At 37.2% G+C, this 20,507-nt stretch overlaps 1 protein-coding gene across 19 annotated transcripts in view; it reads right to left on the bottom strand.

Annotated features, from left to right (window-relative positions):
* Nucleotides 1-20,507, bottom strand: part of SMAD1 (SMAD family member 1) — a 78,453-nt gene that overhangs the window by 47,085 nt on the left and 10,861 nt on the right. For 2 of the 19 annotated variants that reach the window (XM_063603933.1, XM_063603941.1), the window contains exon 2: nt 12,532-12,639. The exons of 11 other annotated variants lie outside the window; for them this stretch is intronic. The gene's annotated coding sequence lies outside the window, so the exon portion shown is untranslated. Of the gene's footprint in view, nt 1-1,822; nt 1,990-8,580; nt 12,166-12,531; nt 12,640-20,507 lie in introns of those variants that run through there. 6 more of the 19 variants (XM_063603925.1, XM_063603934.1, XM_063603928.1 and 3 more) reach the window with 6 other exon arrangements.

The following is a 20,507-nucleotide window of genomic DNA, read 5'->3' as shown; positions in this document are numbered from 1 at the left end:
ACAACAATAGGAATGTCTTGTGATGTTTAAAATATATGTACAATTAAAATGCATGGCAACAGTAAAAAGAGATATATGAAGTTAGCATTCTAAGGTCCTTGTGTTATCCAGGCCATGGTAAAGTATAATTTACTATTAGTACAATAAGTTATGAATTCATGTCATAATAAAGCAACAACTGAGAGAATAAGTTAAAAATTATAACAAGCTAATAGAAGGGTTAAAAATATGGAATTAAAAAAATATATATGATTAGCCCAGTAATCCCAGCACTCTGGGAAGCCAAGGTAGAAGGATAGCTTGAGGAGTTCCAGAGTAGCCTGGGCAGCACAGGAAGACCCTATCTCTACAAAAAGTAAAAAAGTAGTCCAGCAAGGTGGCATGTGCCTGCAGTCTCAGCCACTCAGGGGGCAGAGGCAGGAGGACTGCTTGAGCCTAGGAGTTATGATAGGTGTTATGATTGTGCCACTGCACTCCAACCTGAGTGACAGAGTGAGAGCTGTCTCTAAAAATCAAATAAAAATTTTAAAAATGATTAATGCAAAACATATGAAAAGGAGACAACAGATGAGACAAATAGAAAATAGTAAGATTTAGATATAATCCCAAAGTATAAGCAATTACTTAAATATAAATGACTAAAATATGACAACTAAGAGAGAGTTGTGGGGAACACTATTTAACTATATTGTACTTAAAAGAGACACACATTAAATATAAGAACACAGTATTGAAAGCAAGAGAGTGGAAAAACATATACTATGCATATTCTACCCAAAAAGCTGGCATAGCTATCCATTCAGATAAAATAGACTTCAAAAGTAAGAGGTATCACCAGAGATTTTTAAAGACAAAAAAGAAAAAAAGGACATTTTATAGTGATGAGTTAAGCCACCATGTAGTTTTTAAATTCCAAATTTTATGTAAATAATAACAGTCTCAAATTCATAAAGCAAAAGACTAACAATTACAATGACAGGCAAACCCACAATCCTAGTGGGAGATTAACATAGTAAATGATAAAACAAGCAAACAAAAATCAATAGATACAGAAAAAAAGTGTTTAAAAACTTGATCCAATTCATATACATATTATCACAGCACTCAACAACTGTACAATTCATAACACTTTCAAATACGCAAGGAATACTTACTGAAATTGACCATATAATGAACAACAAAGCAAATCTCAATCTGTATCAAAATACTAAACTCATATAGAACATATTCTTTGATTTTAGTATAACTAAATCAATAAAAACATTGTTATTGAAAAGAACCAAACTTTAAAATAACCCAAGGGTCAAAGAAGAAATTATAGCGGAAATAGAAAATATTTTTAACTGAATGATTGTAAAAATATCACATCAAAAATGCAGGATGTGGCTCAAGGCACAGAGGGAAATTTATAGTCTTAAATGCAGATATTAGAAAAGGAAAAAAGCTGAAAACTAACACTCTAATACCCGCCAAAGATTTTTTAAAAGGAAAAATAAACCCAAAGAAAGTAGAAGAAAATGAAAGCAGAAATTTAAAGCATACTAAAGAAAACCTATAAAATCAAAGTTGATTCTTTGAAAATACTAATAAAATTGGATAAATCCCTAGCAAAACTGATAAATAAAAAAGAGAAGGCACAAATTACCAATAAATGGATCAGAATGGGGAAATCATTAGTTAGCCTCAGAAATTAAAAATTATAATTATTATAAATAGCTGTCATGGCAAACGGTGCATGTCTATAGCTACATTGTGATAATCTACACATCTGTCATCTTCACTACAGGAAACAATGTAGGACTCCAACTTATTATTTTCTTACCTTTGGAACTTGGCATAGCACCTGGCACATAGCTGATTCTCACTAAATGCCTGATGAATAATTTAGCTCCCTGAAGAACTTAGAAAGCCAAATACGGAGCGTCAACTCTATTTGGGAGGCCACAGGGTGTCTGCTGTTTTCCTTTTTAAAGAGTTCACCCAAATTTACTAGTTTTTTTGAAGTTGGTATTATTTTCATTTAACATTAAAGGAAAGAGAAAACATAACTATGCTATTATCAAAAGTCACACTTGGTCAGAGTGTACCTATTGATATGATAATTTCCTTTTACTAAAAGGTTAGTTTTGCAAAAGAACAAGAACTTTTTTCTAGGCTTCTAGGAATAATTTATAGAGGGAGTGTATTTCTTCATATTCTATATGTCCATCTCTTCTTCAAAAACAGCTTTTTAACATTTTAAGCAATAATTTTTAAACAGAATGGCTAAGTTTGCATCAAAATAACTTGGGGCTATTTTAAAATATATAACAAATACATTTAAACAAATACCACCAAAATCACTTGGGGGTATTTATTTAAGGCAAGTGTTGGGCAACGTATTATATAAGAACCACCATTTCAGATTTTTGTTTTAACTATTCAAATCGACATTCATTCAACAAAGCTGTATTAAGCACCTGCTAAGTATGCCTAGCACAGTGCTAGACACAGGAGACACAGAGGCAACATGTCTAACATACTGGAGGAGCTCACAATCCATTGGGAAAGCCAGTGTGTAAACAACTAACTCCCATAAAGCAAATTGCTAACCTGCATGCTAATTCTAAAGGACTTTGCTGAGATGTTTTATTAGGTGACCTTCCAGGGACTCAGTCAGAAGAAATACTACGATTATACCATTGCCCATGGGCACAAGAATAACCGAAGAAGAGGCCCATGTGCTGTGCATTTACCTACTATTAACTTACTCTAATATCATGTGATAAAGGCTATAAAACAAGTATCAACAACACTCTGGTCTGAATATTTGTATCCCCTCCCTAAATTCACATGTTGAAATCCTAACCCCAAAGGTGACAGAATTAGAAGGTGAGTCCTTTGGGAGGTGATTAGGTCATGAGGACGGAGCTCCCATAAATGGAATTAGTGCCCTCATAAAAGAGATCCCAGAGAGATCTCTCCTCCCTTCCACCATATGAGGTTACAGAGAGAAGAGGCCATCCAGGTACCTTGATCTTGGATTTCCCAGTTACTGTAACTTTTGAGAAATAAATTCCTGTTGTTTATAAGCCACTCAGTCTATATGGTATTTTGTTATAGCGGCCTACAAACTAAGACAATAATATATAAAAACAGAAAAGGAAAGAACAATTCCAGAGATTTCAGAACTTTTTTTCCAAGAGAAAACATCAGACTTAAAGGATAAGTAGAATTTTGCAAAACAATAGAGCAAACATTTTGTGTGTTCATTACTTGACAAACACTGTTCACTGCTGTTTATCTATTAACCAGTTTAATCTTAGCAACAATACCTTAGTATTTACTGTGAAGTAAATACTATCATTTTCTTTATTTTACATGTAAGGAAAATAAAATATAGAATAGTTGAGTATCTTGTCCAAAGTTATGTAGACAGCTATAAGTGGCAGAACCTGGATCTGAACCCATTTTGCCTGGCTCTAGAGCCAGAATTTTTAAATCACTTTTCCAAATGGCTTGTTCCAACAGACACATGATAGAAATGCTAGGGTTTAATCCGCTGGAGATGATGATACAAGACTGATATGAAGGAAGGGGCAAGACTGAAGAATCTTATCATATGGACAAGTGGAAGGTTTTAAATCTGAGAATTAGCATGATTAGATCTACATTTTAGAAAGACAACTAAGGTAACATCTTCAATACAGAAAGATTTCTTCATACTGGGAGCAAAAAAAAAAAAAAAAAAAATCTAAACCAAGGGCATCCAAACATTATAGAAGCCAGTTAGGTGGTAAATGTCTTGAGGCCACTCACGAAAATTAAAGTGAAAGATCACAGCACTTTGCATATAAACATGCCCAGACAAAACAAAATGCAGGCTGATGACTAATTTTTACCCGAGTTAAGCATTTTTTAATATACAAGTCAAACAGGTAACCTACCTCACATAAGGAACTCAAATGAGTCCATGATACTATGGCCTTGGCAAGACAACTACTTTTTTTCTGCCCCTTTTTGTACTTCCTGCCTTAGTTTATGTCAAAAGCTAAGTGGCCTTATCAGTTTAAAGTGCAAAATAAAAACATGAGTCAGCAAACAGAGATTTCCTTCCCTCTTGTCCAAATATAAACATTTCACACTAACAAAAAAGTATTCATCTAGTAAAAAAAAAAAAAAAACCCAGCAGCCTTAAAAATATTGAGATCTTTTTATTCCAGCAACTTTGTCTTCAGAAATTTACTCTAAGGAAATATTCTGAACCAGAAAGGGAAAATAGTTTTTGCACAAAGATTTTCATCAGAGCATTATTTATAATAGGGAAAAAAAGAGAAACATCTAATAATTGAAAAATAGCTAAGTAAACTGCATACATCCACTCAATGGAATATTATACAGACCTTAAAAATTATGTTCATAAAGACTACGTAATAATTTGGGGAAAATTGTAAGCAGAACATAAAATGGTTGGCTATATGTACCATGAACAACCATGTAAATATATGAAAATATTAACCATGACTGGGTTTGGAAGATTAGTAATGTGTCTCTCTCCTCCTTTTCTAAACTTTTCAAACGTTCTTTAATGAAAAAATGTAACTTCCGATTTTTTATAAAAAGGTTTTCGAAGCAAATATTTGCTAATTACAAAAAAAACCCCACAAAAATCAATTCATTATCTCAAGCCACATCTATACTCTACTTAGAAATCAGGTTGGATTTATAGTGTGATCTGGTTTGAGAAGCAAAAAAAATATAATGTAGTTTAAAGCAGTGTTCTGAATTCAGAACGTTTTCCTAAGGAGTCTTACCCATGGGAAAGATTTCTATCAGAACTGCCAGAAGTGAAATTAGAAAAATACTCTTATACTACCCGACACGGCTAATTAATTTTCCAACTTACGTGTTATTCCTTAATATTAAAAGAAAAAAATGTTAAAATACTCTTAACTGCTATGTAACTTGCTTTATATTTAAAGGAAGCCTAATCAGCCAATTGCAGAACAAATGGGCATTTTCTTCACCTTGGCCTCATCTAGTAAAGCAACAAGTAAATTATCCAACTCCTGTGAATATCAACAAAATACACTCTCTTCCATTTAATATGTTACAGATCCCAAATTCCCACAGAAAGTTTTTTTTTAATTACTCTAATTTGTATATGAAGATATAATTGTTTTTTAAAGGAAGGAGTAACCACCAAATGTTACAACCCCCTTTAATAAAAAGATTAGGAGACAAATAATGTTCAACCACTCTCTGTATCAGCTTCAGACTAGAGGCTGTTTTATAATTCTTGCACCAGTATGGAATTCAGCAGACTAAATAAATGCTCCCATTAAACATTGAGGGAATAATTGTATTATTCAATAAAATAAACAAAAAATACAGGCTACAAAAAGTGACTGGGGGAAAAAAATCCAAAAACTCTCAGTACTTTAAGAAAGGCAAATAACAGAAGATAAATGGTCTATTGTCAAATGAAGCAGGCAACTCTTTTCTCCCCCTACTTCTTGTTCTTTGGTTCATTACACTTTCTTAACTAATAGTAAAAAAATCATGGCACAAAGATCAAAAGAATTAAGGAACTAAAAGTACAGGGTACTGATTAACTTCACTTTGAAAATGTTTAACAGCTGGATACTTTTTTTTTCTTTTTTTTAAAGACAACTTTATAAAAATTCTGTTTGATCGGCCGGGTGTGGTGGCTCACACCTGTAATCCCAGCACTTTGGGAGACCGAGGAGGGGGGATCACCAGTCAAGAGTTCAAGATCAGCCTGGCCAACATGGTGAAACCCTGTATCTACTAAAAATACAAAAATAAGCCGGGCATGGTGGTGTACACCTTTAGACCCAGCTACTTGGGAGGCTGAGGCAAGAGAATCACTTGAACAGGGAGGTGGAGGTTGCAGTAAGCCAAGATTGTGCCATTGCACTCCAGCCTGGGTGACAGATTGAGACTCCGCCTAAAAAAAAAAAAAAATTGTTTGACCTTTTTTTTCCTTTTTGGAAATAAGTATTTCTAAGTAACAAAACCACCTAAGTGCGTATTTCCAGACTTACATCGCCAGATATATTCTTAAACAGATAGACTGGTCTTGTGAATACACAGAAAAAGTAAGACTTGAGCTTCCAGAGTAGACCTATGGTGGGCTTCAGAGTGATTATAAGCAAACTGCATGAATTTTGTAGTTCAGCATTTTTTTTTTTTTTTTTTTTTGACAGAGTCTTGCTCTGTCGCCCAGGCTGCAGTGCAGTGGCGCGATCTCGGCTCACTGCAGCCTCCACCTCCTGGGTTCACACCATTCTCCTGCCTCAGCCTCCGGAGCAGCTAGGACTACAGGCGCCCACCACCACGCCCGGCTAATTTTTTATATTATTTTCCAGTATTTTTAATATATGAAACTATTTCACAATACACCTCATTAGATGCCGTGGAGATGCAAGATATCTCAGAGACATGTTGTAGAAAGTGATCAATATTAACTGGCAATATTAATTAGTATTACAGAAATGTATGTGTCATCTATCCTAACATCCAATTTTGGATAGGATTCAAGGCCTGGTGAGATCAACTCTTGCCTTGTTTGAGATGCTTAAATTAAAACATCAAAAAAGGTCAAAGGGGAACATGCCAGGGGACTTGTAATGTAATTCTCATTACTATAAAACAAACTACTTTTTTCTAACCTGCTCCATTTCACTTAGGTACTCAAGTCAACTGTATAGTCCAAACAAAGATGGAATTGTCCAAATAGATCATGATTTCAAAGGATAATAAAGACACCTGAAAAATTCCTGACACTTATAGAAACCACAGACTCACAGAAGATTATACACTAAAGATGTAGGGTTAAAAATGCATAAAAACACAAAGGTTGCAAAAACCATATTATTTCAGCAATTTAAGGCCAATAAATATTTTAAAACAATAAAGAGCAATCCATCATTGCTTGCATCGTTCAAGCCATCTTGTAAGCAAAGAATTGCAATGAGATTTATTGGTAAAATATGAAAAATTCACAAAATGGAAAGGGGATCATAATCATTTGCCCTAAATAAAATCAGGCTGAATTAATCAGAAGTCCAGAAGAACTGGGAACTTACAAACTTTTGATAAAGCTGAAATAACTATTACTTAAATGTGGAACAGCAGACAACCCACATGAGACAATGGCCCAGCAAGAGGGCTGAGGCAGAAACTGCCATCCGCTCACATTTCCAAACAGAGAAATAGTACCCCTAAAAAACAGTACCCCTAAAAATGAAGACAGGTGGAGACAGAACTCTAGAACAAGTAGAACACAACGATAAGTAGCAGATAGTAGGAATTGTAAATGGTTCCTAACAAAAAGCATGAAAGATTATTGTACAGCTCCTTAAGGAAAATGATAAATATCTACCCTTAAGGTTAAGGCAGACAGGCAAAAGACAAGTTAAAATTTGCTATACAAGTCCAATGCCATTACAATGAATATAAAAACAGAAATGGATCTAGTTATTTCAGTTCCAGAAAATACCCTAAAGTAGCAATGTTCTTTGATCTGGTTCAACAAATAATGTTCAAATGCTTCTTTAACCCAGTTACTCCAGTTAGGAGCTAACCAGGTTTTCAGATACAGTAAAGTCCTTACTGGTTCTTGGAAACTGTGGCTCTAAGTGAAACGATGTAAAACAAAATTAATTTTAGCATCAGCTAATTTATATAAACAAGTGTTAAGTTCCTTCAGGACATTTCTGGTCACAAAAACATTACCAAACTTCTAAGACCCAAAACACTTCTAAAATTAACACTGAAATAAATGTGAGCCATATATACATTTAAGAAAGATGAACAGAAACAAGATAACTATTTACCCAATTATTCCAATTCAGGGTCGCAGTGGCCCGAGCCGATCCCAGCAGCTTAGGGCACAAGGTGGGAACCACCCCTGGACAGGACACCATTTCATGGCAGGGCGCACTCACACACACACCTACATTCACTGCAATGGGGACAATGTAGACATACTAATTCACCTAACGTGCACACCTTTGGGATATGGGAGGAAACTAGAGTAGCCAGAGAAAACCCAAGCAGACATGGGGAGAATGTGCAAACTCCATACAGACAGTGGCCTAGGCTGGGAATGTTTTTTCTCATCAACGTTATAAGGAAATGGCATTGAATGAAATGAGGTTGTCTGAGGACCTGCTGTATTTGTATTGGAGGAGGAAACAGGTGAAGTGCCTGCATTCCTTTTTCCTGTTTTAAAACAGCAGTTAGCCCTCAACTTTCAACATTTGTCTCAATCTCAAATGAGTCAAATTTAGCTAAATAAAACTCACCACTAAGCAAACTAAGGGAGGAAAAAACCTCTAGAACAGAAAGAAAAATGAAAATGGATAAAACCTTGCTCTTTACTGATGCTAACGTACTTCATAAAGTACAGCGCTTAACTTCATTGCTGAAAAGGCTATAATGAACTCTATTTCGCTTTACTCCTTAGGGGAAAAATGTATTTAAACAAAATTCCTACACAAGAAAGCCATATGGAGACCCACAGAGAACACAGAACTCTGCTGCTCTCAGTTCACAGCAGCAGGAGAGTCCTACCATCAAACACCACAAGTAAAGTTCCATCTTACTGAGCCTCTTACTATTCAGCCTTGATCTGGTTACTTCCAAACATGGGACTGATGATGCAGAATAGCTAGTTTGACATTTTTCCCACTGAAAATTTATTTTTGCCAGAGACTGATTTTCTAAATCTGGAGAAATTGGGGGTTGGAGATAGGAGAGAGGTTCAGTTCGTGAAATTCTATTTATAGTGATGCAATAATGCAGGTACTATTGCCTTTAAAGCGCAGACACTGTGCGTTTAAAGCGCAGACACTGACAGCAAGTCTTCCAGTCTCTCCAGTATAACTTAAGTGACATGCTAGCAAGAGATGCAATTTGGTCCCTCAACAGTGTTAAGTGAGTAGAAATCTTAGGAATCAAAAAGAAAAGGAATACCATGTAGACTAAATTCCAGCTTACTACTTACCACTTGTAAGTTCACTGAAGCTGTGAAATTTCAGCCAAACAATTTCAAAAGTAGCATCTCCTTGATGAAAAGGAAGCAAGGAACTTATGGATGTCAGAATGACAAGAGTCTCTAAGGATATAACTGTAGTTTATTTATTTTAGGTGTGCCAAGTATGCTATTAACGTACCTTCATTATATCAGAAAATTCTTTAAAAAGAGTTCTTTCTGGTTCTGTTCTGCATACACAAATCCTTCCATCCTGACAAATCTAGGCTGTTAATAGAGTACCTGGTTAATTTTTCTTAATCACAGAGATTCCCTATAAAATAGCAGCTGTCACATCTGTTTTGTTTGATTAGATGATTACTTGAATAGTTAAGGCAATTGAAAGTTTTCTTATTGTCCCCAACTTCAACAAACAAAGTTGACTTTTCTATATCTTCTTGCCATTTCCTCTAAAAGTTGTACAACATTCCTTAATCCCATTGAACCCCCATTCCCAAATTCATGCTTGTAATGACATACTGTCCTTCAGGACATGGTAGCCTTTCAAGATATCCAGCTCCCCATAAGCTCACCCTGATAAAGGCCATTCACATTCATGTCAACTCAAACACTGTAAAGACTCCTGGCCTACAAATGCTCACTCCTCAAACACAGGAAAGATTGAAGACCACAGACATTTTAAGATTTAATTTTATTGACTATCCCAGGAGAAAGTCTATGGTAGTTGTCTCAGAAAAAACGATTCTCTTTGAGTCAGTTATCCTAAAATAGCAATTTTAGACTACAAAGAATGCTAAATGTGGTAGATTTCCGTAAGTGGCTAGTTATGAATGATTCGTCAGTAGCTAATAAACGAAATTGTTTGAGTTACCAACTTATACAAGCATTATACTGGTTGTTTTTACAAACATTATTACATTGACTCCTCACACCAATCCTTCAAGGTAGAAATCATTATCTCAATTTTACTAATAAACTTGAGGCTCAGAGGTTAAAGTAACTTTCTCCAGACCATATTCTGGTAAGTAGTATATCTATATTTTAAACCAGTACTGACTAATACTAAAGTCCCTCAGTCAAGTTTAAAAAAAAAAAGGTAATCCAAATATCAAATTCACAGATGAAAATGGAATCAACTACAGGAGGAAAAAACTATCCCTTTAAAAAAAAAAAAAAGAAACAAAAAACCTGCTGTATTTCATGTTTTGGAACATATTTCTCTCGCTCCACTGATCTCACAGGTGCTGTTTATGACAACAAACATGCACATCTGTAGGGGTGAACTGACAGACACAAAGCAGGACGGCCTGAACTCTCTTCCTATATTTAGATCCTTCAGCTCAGCTCTTAATTGCATAATTTAATCAGGACCCTCTAGAAGGGAAACACATCCATATTCATCACAGGCATCAAAGGAAACATCTTTACAAGTTATATCCTTTTACAAACCAACATATGGTCTCACGCCACTTTCCCAATTGTTGAACTCCTCCTCTGGGAAGAGCATGGAATTTTATTTCTTTTTATCACTTGAAAAAATCACTTCCCTCCTAATTCAGTAAAACTGGGTGGAGGCCACTTCCTCCACAGGTGAGAGAAATAAAACTTGTTGATCTGTCATTGTCAGGAATTTTAAAGTTAACCATTTATTTTACATATTTTGAAAATGGAAACAAAAGGCAGACAAAACCCAGAATGAGAAATTGGGGCACATTCTCCATGCTTTCAAATAAAACCTCTACCTACTTTTTTGTCATTTTAAGATGGTTTCTAAATTAGAAAACAAGTGTCCTTAACTTGAATAGGTTTGAACTACAGCTGTCCACTTAGTAGCTGTACTTTGAAGAAAACAACTCTGAGCCTCAATTTGCTTTTCCACAAAATTGTGATACCATCACCCAATCCACTGGGTTAGGCAGATTAAATATAAGCATGAAAGGCTTACTTCAAAATTATAACATGCTGAAAAACAAAGTGATTAACAAATCAGGTTCACAAATAAGGCTAATTTTAATATTTTGCATATCCAAAAAAATGAGGTTTACAGTCTAGTTTTTGTCTGTTTAATGAAGTTCTAACTTCATACAAAAAGAGAAAAACTAGTAACCACTACAGTTATTCAATTCACTCAACAAGCAGCTATCACATGCCAGGCACTATTCTAAGCACTAGAAACGCAGCACTGAAAGAGACACAAAAAGTTTTTCAAAGTCTGTTTCTGTGCCTTGGTGGGGCCTACATTCTGGTGGTCAGGGAAAGCCTCGTCGCGAATGTGGTATCTGAACAGCCCCCTGAAAGGAATTATCTGGGGAAGGGCATTCCAAGCAGAGAGAAGGGCAATTGCAAAAGCCATTTGAGCCATTTGGCAAGAATGATCTTGAGATGTTCAAGGAATGGCAAGGAGTCCTCACTGAGGCTGGAATGGAGTGAGGGGAGAGAAATGAGAGATGAGGCCAGAGAGGTCACAGGGGAAGGTATGTGCGGGACCCACAGAGACTTCAGAGCTTTTGACCCAAATTGAGATGGAAACACTGGGAGATCTGAGCAGAGGAGAGCCATCATCCAACTTAGAGTTTAATAGAATTACTGTGGCTTGCTGGGTTGAGAACCTACTGAAGGACACAGGGATCGAAGTAGGGAGTGGTGGGTAGGGAGACCAGTTAGGAAGCTACGGCAATTGTTAAGGTACAAGATGATAAAGATTTCAACCAGCGTGGCAGAAGTCGTCAGATTCTGGATATATTCTCAAAGTACAGACATGAACAAATAATACTTTACTGCTTATATAAAGAAAATAATTAACTGTAAGGTTGGAGAATTGTTTAATTTTTAGAAGTATGAAAACCCGTATTATGGGAACTGTAAGACTGAGCGAGATTTTTTTTTCTTTTTTTATGGAATCTTTCTACCCAGAGATTGAATATCTGAGGTAGGACCAAAGACAAGGCCACTGGAGGAGAAGTAGTCCAAGAATTATGGACTAAATGTCCATAATTCCTGTACAGGAATACAGGTTGAGTATCCCTTATCTGAAATGCTTGGGACCAGATGGTGTTTCAGATTCCAGGTATTTTTGGATGTTGGAATATTCTGAATATACAAAATGAGATATCTTGGGGATGGGACCCAAGTCTAAACATAAAATTAATGTATGTTTCATCTACACCTTATGCACATAGGCTGAAATTTCTCTTTTTTTCTTGAGACATGGTCTTGCTCTGCTGCCCACGCTGGAGTGCAGTGGCATGGCTCACTGCAGCCTAGACCTCCCGGGTTCAAGTGATCCTCCAACCTCAGCCTCCTGAATAGCTGGGACTACGGGCAAGTGCCATCTCGCCTGGCTAATTTTTGGATTTTTATTAGTGACAGGGTTTTGCCACATTGCCCAAGCTGGTCTCAAACTTCTGGGCTAAGTGATCCACCGCTTCAGCCTCCCAGAAGGTTGGGATTACTGGCATGAACCACCATGCCTGGCCAATCTTATAAAATAATTTTAATAATTTTGTGCACAAAAAAGTTTTGACTGTGACCTGTCAGATGAAGTCAGGTGCAGAATTTTCCACTTGTGGTGCCATATCAGTCCTCAAAAAGTTTTGGATCTTGGAGCATTTTGAATTTTCAGATTAGGGTCGCTCAACCTATAGTATAAAGGGAATAACAACCAGGAGTTAAATCTTGTAGGAATTAGAGTGAACGATATGGGCAATGGGGCAGAAAATGACTAACAAGGAAGAGTAATGAGTGGTATAATTTTACATGATAGTTGAAGTTGGGTGTTTTTTATAGAGGATGGTAGAAGAATGGTCTGAAGGTGGCAATAAGAGGTAAAAGGTTTATGGGAAAAACCAGCCACGGCTTGAGAGAGCCACAGGGGAAACAGCTCCCTCAGATGAACACACACAAAGATCTATGTTCAAGTATATTCGTGTTCTAAATAACCCAGGTGCCTAACAATAATGGAATGATTAAATAAATTGATACATTTGACTATGATGTAACTGTTAATAAAATAAGAAAAAACAGATGGACTTTCATGTACAATACTACCATGAAAAGAAAACCATACCACAACTGTTCAGTAAGAAGTGGTAAAAAGTATCTATAGTATGGTCTCTTTTTAAAAACACAAATAGAAACAAAAACTGTCTATGTATATACATGTGCATTTTTAAAGGCCTAGAAAAAAATAAATGAAACTGAACAAGTAGTTACCTTTAGGAGTGAGCTGGGTACAAGGGAGTGCAGGAGAGCCAACTACTTTTAGTTTTAACCAATTGCTGTTTTCAAATTTAAAACCACAGTAACAAAAATAAATAAAAACTGACAGTAGGTAAGAGTTATTTCTACATGGCTCCAGAAGACAGCATTATGACCAACAGGTGGCAAGATATATCTTTGTATAAAGGAAAAAAAATAATTGAAAGTGTATCTGCATAGGATTTTCAGAGAAATGTATTCTGGTAAAATACATGACCCTATTCTGGGTTAATATGATATGGATAGGAATGGAATGTACTCTTTTATTAAGGATTCAGGCACATAATCAAAAAATTCCATTTCACAAAATGGCATATTATAGCAAAAAAGTAAGTTTCCCTCCCATTTTAGACCCTTACTCCCCTTTTTATTAACTGTTCAAATATCCATCAAATTTTTCAATGCATGAACTTCTTATTAAAATAAAAATGTTCTATGTTATTCAAATATCTTCACAAGCAATTTGGTCCTGTCCTTTTTCCATTACAGAAATCTGTTATTTGAAAAAATAACTTCTAAAAATCAAAGTTTATCTAACCACTGAAACAAACATTGACATCGGCCAGACTTCACTCTCATATGACAATCAATGACAGACTTTTTCAATCTGCCAAAAACTGGACTGGAATTGCAAACATTCATTTGGCCACCTTGGAGGAGAAACTGAACAAATAGCAGCAACCCCCTCTTCCAGAATGTGAGAGCTCCCTCCACCTAAGAGCTAAAAGAAGCAAATGCAAAGTTTTTCACTGATTTTAGAGAAATAATGCTTTAGATATAAGCAAGCATCACCTATAGAATTAGGTGAGCCCTGTGCCCATGAATCTAGTCCTTTCTACCTCTGATCACTTGTTCAGTACGGTCTTATCTGCTAACTTCCCTAAAGTAATTTATTTACCAATTACAATGGAAAAACCCAAGACAATATTCTCAGAAGACTTCAGAACCCAAGTTCTCCTCCTTTACACGCTCAGCTACTAAGAAGGCTTTCATTTCCATTAATCCAGTATTTAACTGAACAAATTTTTAAGCCCTTATCACCAACATAAAGGTGCAGTAGAAAGAAAATGAGTATAACACAGTTCCCATCACCATCAAGCTTATGGTTATGAAGTGTGTATGGGAGAGATGGGAGAACCATATCATATGGTAGACTATGATAAGAGTCACAGGACCGCCTGTTCAGGCTCTTCATCTAAGGAGAAACATACGTGCAGACAGAGCGACCTACAGTCTGTGCTACAACGACATCTTCCACGCATCCCGAGCTCGGTGTTACTTACCCTACAGTGGAAATCCAAATAGTCCAAATATCAACCAGCTGTTTCAGTGGGTATGAAAAATGGGACAGATAATCCAAAGCAGCCTTACTAGTAATTAACTATTGCTTCTACAATGTATTATGATTCATCAAAGCTTTTAATCATTTATATTTTGCTTACACTATTAATAAAACTACAATATGCCCTGAGAACATAGTAAATTCTAGAGAAATGCCTATTTAAGATTCAAAAATTGCTGTGGAAAATCTGCAAATGGATGACGGTTAACTATAGTGTTTTAGTATATTATAAAAACATAAAGACAAACATTTTATGTCATATAAATCACTCTTTCTCTTGGAATTCAGAGTATAGGCAAAAAAACAGACTTTTACAGAACACCTGAAACATACTAGTTTGAAAACTCAAGAAACTTTTATCACTATCACCACCAACTTCAAAGGGAGAAAGTGGTAGGTGGTTTTATGGGAAACACTGTATAAAAGTGCATCCATGGTCTCCATCAAATTTCAACAGAAGTATAGTCATCCCTTGGTATACCTGGGGCACTGGTTCCCAGACCCCACCACCCAATACCAAAATCCTTGCATACAGGTCTCAGTGGGCCCTGTGGAACTCGTGCATAAACAAAAAGCTGCCCCTCTGCATATTCGGGTTTCACCTTCTGCAAATACTGTGTTTTCTATCCATTTTTGGTTGAGAAAAAAATCTGAGTATAAGTGGACTCATGCGGTTCGAACCTCTATTGGTCAAGGGTCAACTATATTCAAAAACAATCAAAAGTCATCCTTATATCATCCTCATCACCACAACCACAACCATAATGAATCACCACGCACTGTTTTGAGCACTTTAAATTTAATTAAATAGGTCTCTTAATCCTTACACAAGTCCTATAGAACAAGAACTATTTTATAGATGACAAAACTGAGGCACAAAAAAAGTTAAGGAACCTGCCAAGGTAACCTCTCTACTGCTTCTCCACAGTAGTCCCCTCCTTGGTTTGATGCATAAGGCAGAGTAACAGGCAAGGATTTGCTTACAGTTTTAAAAAATTCCCTCCATCTCCTTCCGTCCCTTTCTAATTTATTCTTGTTTTTGCTATTGCTTTCCTTCTTGATATCTTCCCACTTACCCAGAACATGAAAAAAAAAAAACAAGAGTTTTATCAAGGCAGCAGTGACAAAATTAAATTCACTTTAATCTAAAGAGCTTAGAATAAGACATTATAAGCTATCATTCAACAAGACATCAGAAAATTGGCACCATTAGCTCTTGTATGTGTTCAAATCTTAATAATCCTTTTCTCATGATGAATCTGTAGAACACTACAATTAAACTCCTTTTAAGAAATTCATTTTCTTGACCCAGGTGCAATGGCTCACACCTGTAATCCCAGCACTTTGGAAGGCCAAGGTGGAAAGATTGCTTGAGGCTGTGAGTTTGAGATCAGCCTGGGCAACATAGCCTTTATTTAAAAAAAAAAAAAAAAAAAAAGCCAAGCACTGTGGTGCATGCCTGTAGTCCCAGCTGCTTGGGAGGCTGAGGCAGGAGGATCACTTAGGCCCAAGAGTTCGAAGTTACAATCAGCTGTGATCACCAGCGTTCAGCCTAGGCAACATAGCAAGACCCTGTCTAGTTAAAAAAAAAAAAAAAAGGAAATTAATTTTCTTTACATTCCCACTGATTATTTTAAGATCCTTTATTGAAAACATAAAGAAAACAAAAATTGCTAGCTCTTTTTATCTTGAGGTTAATAGTTTTCCAATCAAGTAGATGTAGAGATAAAGAAAATTTAAAGGAATTTTTCAGGTATATTTTAACATAGATAAGATGCTAAGATATTAATTTCAACACCTAATACACAGTTGTAAGTCACAATGCTACTTATAGATAATGGCAAAAATAGTACTCTGGACTCTGAAGGATTTGTGGTAAGGGGGTAAGGAAAGTGGGAAGATAAAGCACACAAACTGTGTGCTGGTGTGGCAGAAACGGTCATGACACTACCACTTCAGTTATCCCATCTGTCTCCTGATCCCCTTTTTTATCCTCTATTTCAGGGTTCCTCAACTTTAGCATTACAGGATGTTTGGCTGCATCCCTGGCCTCTACCCACTAGAAGCTATTTGCAACCCTCCAGCGTCTCCCTCCAATTCGTGACAACCAAAAATTTTTCTGACATAGCCAGATAAGCCACAGCTCTATTCTGCCACTTTTCCTCTCCTTTTCTCTTTGCAATCTAAGCACCTCAGGCCTCAACAGCTTTCTATAACTCATTTGCAGACTCCAGGATTCACAGAACTGCTGATTCTTCCACAAAGGGAAAAGGGAGAGATGTCAAACACACATATCCTTTCTGTCTCTGCTCTCCTCAATGAAAAAAAGGGGAAGCAAAGCAGTCAATCCTCAGAACTTAACTGGTGTGTCTGAGCACCCACAACTGACATCACACAGTGCTGGGTGCTACAGAGTATAAAAGACATGGTTCATAACTACAATGAACTCACAACATACCATATTTCCTGATGTAATTCTAAAAACAACAAAATGAAAAAATTCATTCACCAAGTACCTACTGTGTGCCAGCCCAACCGTTCTTAATGTTGCTGGATATTAACAATATTTTTAAAAGCTTCCTTACCATAACCCTTCAATAGGATGGGCCCAGGCATTTTTGTGGTGGTAGCTGTTCATACGATTTTGATGAGTAGACAAGGGAGAACCACTGCACTAGGCACTGTGCTAACACAAAGATCATAAAGACACTGGCCATACCCTCGAGGAACTCAGTCTAAAGAGTTAATAAGGTAATTGTAATAAAAGGCATTACAACAGATGCTAGACTAGACAAGCAGGTTTGTATTGTTCCTTAAAGTTAGAAGATCCTCAGTGCAGGTCCTGTACTTACAATTCCTTATCCCCAACTTTATCAAGCTGTCTAAGAGATACACTATGAACATAAGCATAAATAGAAATACAGACATTCAAAACCTTGCTGAAAGAATGAACTGGGGCCGGGCGCGGTGGCTCACGCCTGTAATCCCAGCACTTTGGGAGGGAGAGGCAGGTGGGTCCCAAGGTCAGGAGTTCGAGACCAGCCTGGCCAACATGGTGAAACCCCGTCTCTACTAAAAATACAAAAACTAGCTGGGCATGGTGGCGGGCACCTGCAATCCCAGCTACTCAGGATGCTGAGGCAGGAGAATCACTAGAGCCTGGGAGGCGGAGGTTGCAGTGAGCCAAGATCACGCCACTGCACTCCAGCCTGGGCGACAGGGTGAGACTCTGTCTCAAAAAAAATTAATAAATACAGAATAAAGTAAGGTAGAAGTGGGCCAGAGGCAAAAAGCTCTACCAAATGCATCAGACTTTTTTCCCCAATCCCTTGATTTTGAAGTGAAAGTTTCAAATGCATAATCTCCTCTTACCAATTAGATTGCTTCTTCAGGGCAGAAAATGATTTACAGTTTTCTCTATCCCATCCAAAACATAGTCCAGTGCTGGATGCACAGCAGGAATGCATGAAATACTTGCTGAATTGATTAATATCAGCTTAACAAAAAAGGAGAACTCCACAGTGAGGACACACCCCTTTTAAAGGAGCCTTTTCTAGAATACAGAACATCTCAGCCCACACAAATTGACAAAACTCTTCAGCAAATATATGCTATAAATGAATGCGAATAAATGCTATAAATACAGTTTGTGCCAACATTTAAATGATAATCAAATTAATTTTGTTCACAGTTAACAGAAAAACATTTAAAACTAATCAAATATTCCCTCAAGCTTGAATAAACTAAATAGAAGTCCTGAGCACACAAACATAAACACATGAAAAATAAAGAGGTTGTTATTAAATATGTTGGACTGCAAAGCCAGCAATGTGCAAAAAGCAAAACAGGAAGCTGTAATAGATGAGATGGCAAGCTATACGCAACCAGCTGTATAATTTCTACAGCAATATCCACTGTATCATTATTCTCTTTCATGAAAAACTACTGTCTCTGATAAAATTAAGACCGATTTTCCTGGCATTTCTCTTCCCTCTACCACTTAGCTCAAAGAGTTTGAGTGACAAGCCTCACCAATGCATATCACTTCAGGGCCCGTACTCCCAGTCACAACCCACTCAGAAAGGACTTAAGGATGGGCAGGGGATGCTAGTGGGCCAAGTTGTGAGCCTGAAGGTGAGATTTAAAAGCCTTTTTTATCCAACTTTAAAATGTTTGCAGGTCATTTAAAAGAAAGGAGATGGTAAGACAGAAGACGCAGACAAATTCTGATTCTGCCTAGTGGCAAGGTAAGAACTCACTTAAGGCTGAATGTAATTCAGTTAGGTAAGGATCCTACCAATAACCAGCAGACTCATCCCCTTATGGGCAGCATATGAATAGACTTTTAAACCTGCGGTACTGTAAAATATATATTTGGGCTTCAACCTTGTTTCTGGCATACAGCTCCTAAAATCCCTGGAGACTCCAAAGTGATGTCTTTTTGTATGCTAATGATTGACTGTTGGCTGGCAGCCCCTAACTAGCTTTAGGATGGTGGCAGGATTAGAGGATTGAGACTTTCAGCCCCACCCTCCAACCTCAAGGGAGGGGGCAAGGGGCTGAAGGTTAAGTTGATCACCAGTGGCCAATGGTATAATCAATCATGCCTATAAAATGAAGCCCTATAAAAAACCAAGAGGACAAGGTTCAGAGAGCTTCTGGACAGCTGAACATGCAGAGGTTCCTGAAGCGTGACACGCCCAAGTTAGGCATGGAAGCTCCATGCCCCTTCCTCCACACCTTGCCCTATGTATCTCTTCATCTGTATCCTTTTTAATATCCTTTATAATAAATCAGTAAATGTAAGTTTCCCCGAACTCTGTAAGCCATTCTAGCAAATTAATTGAATCCAAAGAGCGGAGTCATAGGAGCCCCAACTTGAAGCTGGTCAGCCAGAAGTTCCAGAAGCCTGGACTTATGTTGGAGGGGGGTGGGACTGAACCTTCAATCTGTGGGATCTGAGGCTATCTCCAGGTAGAGTCAAAATTGAATTGGAAGACACCCAGCCCAGCCAGTGTTTGGTGTGTAGCGAAAAACCCACATACATTTAGTCACAAAAGTATTTTGTGTTGGCTGTTGTAGTGTGAGAGCAGAGGGAAAAACAGTTTGAGTTTTCTACTGACAGAAAACCCATGACCCCTATTATCCTTTAAAAAAATTTGTAAAATTAAACACTGATGCCTAACTTTTCCGTTTTTTTAAAACATTATAAGGTTTTACTACAAGGGGAACTTTTCTCACTTTATTTAATACCTCATAAACTCGTCCATCTTAATAATCAAAACTATACTCCAAGACCATCACTGCGTCTCACATCAATGAGCAAATGCCACTATAAAATCTAATACTGCAATTCAGGTAGGAGAGAAAGGGGCCTATTTCAATACGCTCTAGGAAGCACTGGTGTCTTCAAGGTTCATCATCTACGCCAGGTGACTGAGAAACTGTGTATAACTGATAGCCCCTCACACTGCAATAAGGAAACTCCTGGACGGAAAACCACGTTATGGAGGGAAGCAGGGTGCCTGCCTCTTATAACTCTACTGTGTATATATCTTGTACCTCCTTGACACTCCAGATTCTCCTAGGAGGCTGGGAAATTCGGGCTTCCTTTCCTTAAATGAGAAAAGCCCAGTCTTCCCAGACTGATACTTCCTAGTATACAAAGAATAACAAAATACAGGAAAAAGGAAGACATCATCCCCGTTTCAATCAAGAGTCTGATCCAGGACATAACCAAAACATTGTGGGTTCATTAGTAGTTTGTACTTCTTTTTTCCTTTTTCTTGAGACAGTCTCACTCTGTTGCCCAGACTGGAGTGCAGTGACACAATCATAGCTCACTGCAGCCTTGAACTGCTGGGTTTAGGTGATCCTTTTGCCTCAGCCTCCAGAGTAGCTGGGATT

Source organism: Pan paniscus, chromosome 3 (genome assembly GCF_029289425.2).
Source record: "Pan paniscus chromosome 3, NHGRI_mPanPan1-v2.0_pri, whole genome shotgun sequence".
In the NCBI taxonomy this organism is placed as follows: Eukaryota; Metazoa; Chordata; class Mammalia; order Primates; family Hominidae; genus Pan; species Pan paniscus.
Note: the sequence above shows the minus strand (reverse complement) of the source record. Positions and strands in the feature narration are given on the sequence as shown.